Source organism: Hyaena hyaena, unplaced genomic scaffold (genome assembly GCF_003009895.1).
Source record: "Hyaena hyaena isolate Hyena2069 unplaced genomic scaffold, ASM300989v1 scaffold_30, whole genome shotgun sequence".
Classification (NCBI taxonomy): domain Eukaryota; kingdom Metazoa; phylum Chordata; class Mammalia; order Carnivora; family Hyaenidae; genus Hyaena; species Hyaena hyaena.
The window spans coordinates 4,540,468-4,546,467 of NW_024080662.1; the positions used below are offsets into that span (position 1 = coordinate 4,540,468).

The window sequence follows — 6,000 nt, forward strand, 5'->3', positions numbered from 1 at the left end:
CTCCCCAAGTGACTTAATCCCTTGGAGGCTCAGTTTACCTTATCTGGAAAATGGCCATAGCAATGTCTTCCTCAAGGGACTGTGGTGAGGGTGCATTTCAAGTGCTTGACACAGTGCCTGGCACTCAACAAGTGTCTGTTAAGGGACAATTGTCATCTGGTGAAGGTGCCAATGCGAGGCCAAGCCCAGAAGAAGTGCACACTCAGCAGGCACTCCTTTACCCTTCGAATCCTTTCACATGTGGACCACGTGGGCACCGTTTCCCTCCTCCCAGGTGGCTCTTAGATGCTCCAGCCTTTTATAACAGCAGAGGCTCCTTCTTTCCTCAAAAAGTCTTCGCTGGAATCTTCCCAGAAACCCAGCATGATGCTCAGGTCCCTGGATAGAAAAGAGACAGCAGCAGCGGTCCTGCCCACCACACACGGAGGACACCCACAAGCAAACAACAAATGCACGACACAGAATGAAGTCCAACTAACAGCCCAAAGCTGGCGACAGCAGCCGTGTCCCAGGGCAGCCTATGATTAATTGCCAAATGAATTGTGCGGCTGTAATTGCTGCTGGGGTTCTGCAGAGGCAAATCTCCCTTCCAACCACAGTCCTCGGAAGAATGAATGCCCACACCCGAATATCTGGCTGAGGCGCTCAGAAAGATCACGGAGCTGGGAGCTGGGGCACCTGGGTGGCTCAGTCGGTTAAGCGTCCGACTTCGGCTCAGGTCATGATCTTGCGGTCTGTGCGTTCGAGCCCCACATTGAGCTCTGTGTTGACAGCTCAGAGCCTGGAGCCTGCTTCAGATCCTGTGTCTCCCTCTCTGCCCCTTCCCTGCTCATGCTCTGTCTCTCTCTGTCTCTCAAATATAAATAAATGTTAAAAAAAATTTTTTTTAAAAAAAGAAAGATCACGGAGCTGCGCAAAAGTGGAGGGTACAGGATCGGCAGGATCATATCAGCGAATATGGGGTGGGGGGCTTCCAGAGCTCTCCCTGGGGGACCCGCTATAGAGGCCCAGCTCTTCAGCTGCTCCTGTGACCAGACCTTGAGGCTCCCATCTGAGAAATGGGATTTCAGAGGGATGCAGTCACAGAAGTTATCCCCCCACCGTCCCCGGTGCCCCCCACCCCCAACACCCACCAACGCGGTAGCATGACCTTCACCAGTGACTCTGATGTGGGTGAGCCGCTGGTTTCTAAGCCTGTCTCTTCTCTGTCCTATTTTTACAATTCTTTTGTGGTTCTTGCTTATTTCTCAGTCTACAGTGTGTGGGAATAATATCTTAATTCCACCCACATAATAGGAGAGGACTAACGAATTACTTACTGTACCTGCAGTGCTCTGAGGTCGTCGGATGAAAGGAATTCAAATAACCCAAGGAGATCTTTTTGTTAAGTATTCCTTCATAGGCAGTACAAGGAAAAATTAGCTAATACCGGGGAGGGGCGTAGGAAATGAAGAGAATGAAATTACTGTGCATCATCACTCATGATTTTCTTTGAAGTCCTCTGTGATTGTTTTCTACCAATACGGTCCATGTGGAAACACTTGCTCTTGGCATCTGATGAACAAAACAGAGATGTCTGAAAGTCTTCCGTGTGTTTTATAAAAATTACAGGATTTGGGGGAATGGAAGGAGGCTCACTTGCCTTTCTTCCTTACGTCGATAGAAGGAAGGTCTGGGCGCATCTGGAATGTTCCTGGTAATTCGGCTTGCACCAGCTTGTGCCCCTCCTCGGTGCTGCTGGGCAGCCGGGATTCAGGAAATTGGTTTAGCCTTCTACACCAGACTCTGCCCAGCCAGGGGGTCCCCCCGTGGGGCCTGGCTCCACAGCCAGCCCTGGGCAGGGCCAGGTGGCCCCTCCCTGCCCACAGACTGGTAGGAAAACCCCAGTCTTGTGGCTGGGGAATCGGTGTGGTTCTGTCCATCCCAACTCCCTAGACCACCACCCACGTCCCGCCTGCTGGACCTCAGCCTTTTGAATTCACTCATTCACCAACTATCACTGAACCTCTTACTGTCCCACTGAACACAACAGAGAAAGCCCTGCTTTGGGGGGTTAGACATTCCAATAAAGAGACATTAAACAGAGAAGAGAGTATGTCAGCTGGCAGTGAGTATAGGAGGACACAGAAGAGTTGGGGCGCCTGGGTGGCTTAGTCGGTTGAGCGTCCGACTTTCGCTTAGGTCATGATCTCGCAGTTCGTGGGTTCGAGCCCCACGTCGGGCTCTGTGCTGACTGCCAGCTCAGAGCCTGGAGCCTGTTTCAGTCTGTGACTCCCTCTGTCTCTGACCCTCCCCTGCTCACGCTGTCTTTCTCTCTCTCCTAGAAATAAATAAAAAACATTAAAAAAAAAAAAGAAAGGAGGACACAGAAGAGCGCACGGGAAGAAGGTGACAGGGACAGCGGCAATGGAGCTGTTCTACAGGAACGGTCAAGAAGGGCCTCTCTGAGGAGCTGCCGTTGCAGCAGAGCCGAGGGAGCCCCCAAAGTCTGTGTCAGGAAGAACAGCCACCGGGGCAGAGGGAAGAGCGGGGGCAAAGACCTCGAGTTTGCTCAAAAGCAGCATTTACTCCACGGGTTCCGGGAACAGCAAGAAGCCAGTGCGCCTGGAACAGAGCTGGTGAGGGGAATGGAAAGTGGTAGGCGATGGATTGGAGAGTGGGCCGGGACCCACACAGCACCTGAGCGGGTCTCTGTCTGTAGCTCAGGCAGCACTCCTAATCCACCAGCTCACTCAGTCGGCAATGGGGTGCTACGCACCCTATGCCCTGGCTGGCCCTCGGGGTCCCTGCCAGGCTGAAGGGAAGAGAACAAAGCAGAAAGTTGCAAAAGGGGGGGGAAAGGCTTTAATATAATGCTCTCTTTTTTAAAAAAATGTTTATTTATTTATTTAGGGAGAGTGGGGGAGGGGTAGAGAGAAAGAGAGAGAGAATTCCAGGCGGGCTTAGAGATAACAGTGCAGAGCCCGACATGGGGCACGATCCCACGAACCTAGAGATCATGACCTGAGTTGAAATCAAGAGTCAGACACTCAACCCACCGAACCACTCAGGCACCCCTATATTTGTCTTTTTTTTTTCCAGAAGTAATAGTTACACATTTTAAAATGGGAAGATGCAATATGCAGAAAAGAATAATTATGGGGTGCCTGGGTGGCTCAGTCAGTTAAGTGTCCAATTGCGTCTCAGGTCATGATCTCATCGTCCATGGGTTCAAGCGCCGTGTCAGGCTCTGTTCTGACAGCTCAGAGTCTGGAGCCTGCTTCAGATTCTGTGTCTCCCTGTCTCTGCCCCTCCCCTGCTTGCACTCTGTCTCTCTCTCTCTCTTTCTTTCTCTCTCTCAAAAATAAATAAACATTAAAAAGAAGAAGAATATGTACATACAGAAGAGTAGAGAGAGCAGGCAGCTGGGGTTCTCATTGTTTCCTCTGCTGATTCCCAACCTTTACATAAGCAGTTATAATGCAATATACTAAATATATTTATAACATATGATACAATGTTATATGTTTTTAATGTTTTTAAATATGCAACTCTTTTATTATTCTGTAAAGGTATCAAAACATACAGATGACATTTTCCCTTATTTTAACATTACAAAGTCATATTATTGTTTATATATGTTACATATACCCATATTATCACAAATAGTACAAAGTACTATTATCTCTTATATATAAATACTATATAGCTGATCATGAGTTAGGTGTGTAAGCTGAACAATGTATTCCTCTGTGAAGTAAAAAAAAAAAAATACACACGGGGTACCTGGGTGGCTCAGTCGATTAAGCATCCAACTTCAGCTCAGATCATGATCTCGCAGTCCGTGGGTTCGAGCCTCGCATCAGGCTCTGGGCCAACAGCTCAGAGCCTGGAGCCTGCTTCAGATTCTGTCTCCCTCTCTGCCCCTCCCCCACTCGTACTCTGTCTCTCTCTCTCTCTCTCAAAAAAAAAAAATTTTTTTTAATTAAAAAACATTAAAAACACACACATATACATACGTGTGTGTGTGTGTGTGTGTGTGTGTGTTGTTTATCCTGAATAATCAGAGCAGGATTTTGTGAACTTGAACTCAAGGACTGGAGGAAGAAAATCACTGTGTGTATAAGACAGCACTTTGGACTCGGTTTCCAAAATAATTTTCACCCCCTCAGAAAACGTAAATATCCAAAGATGGAGACTTCACAGAAATCAAGAACAAATCAATCTGAGCTAATTTCAAATACAGAAAAGAGTATGGCACAGAATAATAGCCATGAATATAAACACAGACTATCCGCCATGTTATATGTATGCTATAACATATAGGTATATGTTTATAAAACATGCATCTGTAAAAAAGAAACTCAACTGAAAATTTTTCTCAAAATAAAATGGACTTGCACCACATCCTCTAACTTATGTACGGACCTTGGAACCCAACCTCCACAAAGGGAGATGCCACTAGTTCTGAGCCTCTACCTCCCCTGCTAGGTCCCCTTCTCATTGCTGGTGACACAATAAGCAGCAGTCAACAGAACAGAAAATAACTTCATCTTTTATCTTTTCTTCCCAAATTCCCATTGTCCAAAAAGACAGCAGATCAATCTAGAAATTCAGTCCCTCTGAATGAGGGTGAGGTGTCGGACTCCGTGGCATGTGCTGGAAATGTGGGCAAGAGGCAGGCTCCCAGAACACGGGGCGACGTTGATACGACTTTGCAGCAAACTGCTTGCCCTCCCCCCCATCCCACTCCCGCCCAAGCAGATCTTTGTCTTCTCCCTTTGCTGCCGCCTTCTCTGCTGCACAGACAAAACCAGGAAGCCCCCACCTCTGGCTGAAACTCCAGAGAGCGTCACCCACTATTGCACACCGTGGCCAAGCTTAGAACGCACCCCTTGAAGACTGGGTCTTTCTCAGCCCTCAGATCACCCGGCATTCTGAGGCTGTTCACGAGCCACCCTTGCTCAGTCCCCCAAAGGCAGTCAAAAGATTCTGCTCCTGACACATGCAAGGCTTTTAAAGGAAGAGTCATTTTTAATAAAAGCATGAAAATGCACATCGCTCTTCCCGGGAGCGCCACTTCCCAGCAGGAAAGTGATGAAGGCTTAAACAAAAGTCCTCGCCCCTCGGGGAAATTAATCATTTCTCTAGAAACCAAGGACCATTCCAGACAGCCAGCTCTGGCGGGACTGACAGTAAGGACATCACAGCAGCCACTGCTGGACACGGGAGCCCTTCTGTGGACAGACAGACAGACCCTGGGTTGGGTGTACTTATCCTAGTATCCCTGCTGGGCAGGTAACCACCGACCCACTGTTCAGATGGGGAAACCAAGGCCAAGTGAGAATAATGGCTTACCCAGCTGGAAAGAGCTCAGGTAGGTTCAGATATTTTGAGGCTGTTTTTTACATCTTTCTCAACCTGGTTTTCCCCATTGTTAGAAATAACACACAAAGCTTCCAGAAATGTCAGCAGCCACGATGCCTAGCAATAGAGTTCTGTTCAGGGAACTCACCTCAGTGAGGCCCGCTTTGCTGACTGCTTCTTGCCCGGGCCTCCACCACATCCAGACTCAGGAACAGCTGGTGCTCATGGAGCCCGATGGCTTTAAACCATAGCGTCACTTGCTTAGAAGGCACCGGTGATTTCTTCCAAGTGTAAGAGGCCAAATTAACTAGGAAAGTGTTTTTAAAATATAAATCCAGGGGCGCCTGGGTGGCTTAGGTCATGATCTCACTGTTTGTGGGTTGGAGCCCCACTTAGGCTTTATGCTGACAACTCAGAGCCTGGAGCCTGCTTCAGATTCTGTATCTCCCTCTCTCTCTGCCCCTCCCCTGCTCATGCTGTCTCTCAGAAATAAATAAAAACCAAAAAAATTAAAACTAAAAAAAAATAATAAAATATAAATCTGATGGTCGCTCCTTATTCTTGACAGGCCTCATCGGACCTACTATCCTAACAGGGATGAACTGTCCCTCGACACGGATTTCACAGACAAACGCTCCTCCACCAGCCAGGTGG

The 6,000-nt window shown here is 48.1% G+C and overlaps 1 long non-coding RNA gene across 1 annotated transcript in view; it reads left to right on the forward strand.

Annotated features, from left to right (window-relative positions):
• Positions 1–5,216, forward strand: part of LOC120229223 — a 28,138-nt gene extending 22,922 nt beyond the window's left edge. The window contains exons 2-3 of the long non-coding RNA XR_005527693.1: positions 2,325–2,618; positions 4,572–5,216. This is a non-coding gene — a long non-coding RNA (uncharacterized LOC120229223). The remainder of the gene's footprint in view (positions 1–2,324; positions 2,619–4,571) is intronic.
• The last annotated feature ends 784 nt before the right edge of the window (positions 5,217–6,000 follow it).